Here is a 560-nt window from a genome sequence, read left to right as displayed (position 1 = left end):
GTAAAGATTGGCTAAAATAGAAAGAAGCCATTGACGTGGAGTTAAACTCTTTAAAGAAGAGAAATGTGTTTGGTCCGACCTTAAGGACAACACTTGATATAAACCAGTTGGACATAAGTTGGTCTTTGTAAGAAAGAGAAATGAGAGTAATGAAAGCGTGAGACAAAGCACGGTTTATAGCACAAGGATTCTCTCAAAGACCAGGAATAGATTATGAGGAGACTTACTCCCTGTGATGGATGCAACGACTTTAATAAGTCTGGCTATAAAAGAAAAACTGGATTTACGGTTAATGGATGTTAAAACCGTATACTTACATGGTCCACTGGAAAATGAAATGAGATTACCAGAGGTTATAGAGCGCAATTATAAGAGTGGTTCTCGAGAAAATACTGCATAAGGCTAGACAAATACCTTTATGGACTGAAACAAAGTGGGTGTATATGGTACAATAGATTAAGCAAGTACCTAGCCAAAGAAGGCTATAAAATGATCCCATCAGTCCATGTATTTATAAAGAAGTTTGCAAACAAAGGATTTGTGATAATAGCAGTCTATAT

Source organism: Camelina sativa, chromosome 8 (assembly GCF_000633955.1).
Source record: "Camelina sativa cultivar DH55 chromosome 8, Cs, whole genome shotgun sequence".
Taxonomy (NCBI): Eukaryota; Viridiplantae; Streptophyta; class Magnoliopsida; order Brassicales; family Brassicaceae; genus Camelina; species Camelina sativa.
The sequence above is the reverse complement of the archived record's forward strand: the minus strand, read 5'-3'. Positions refer to the sequence as shown.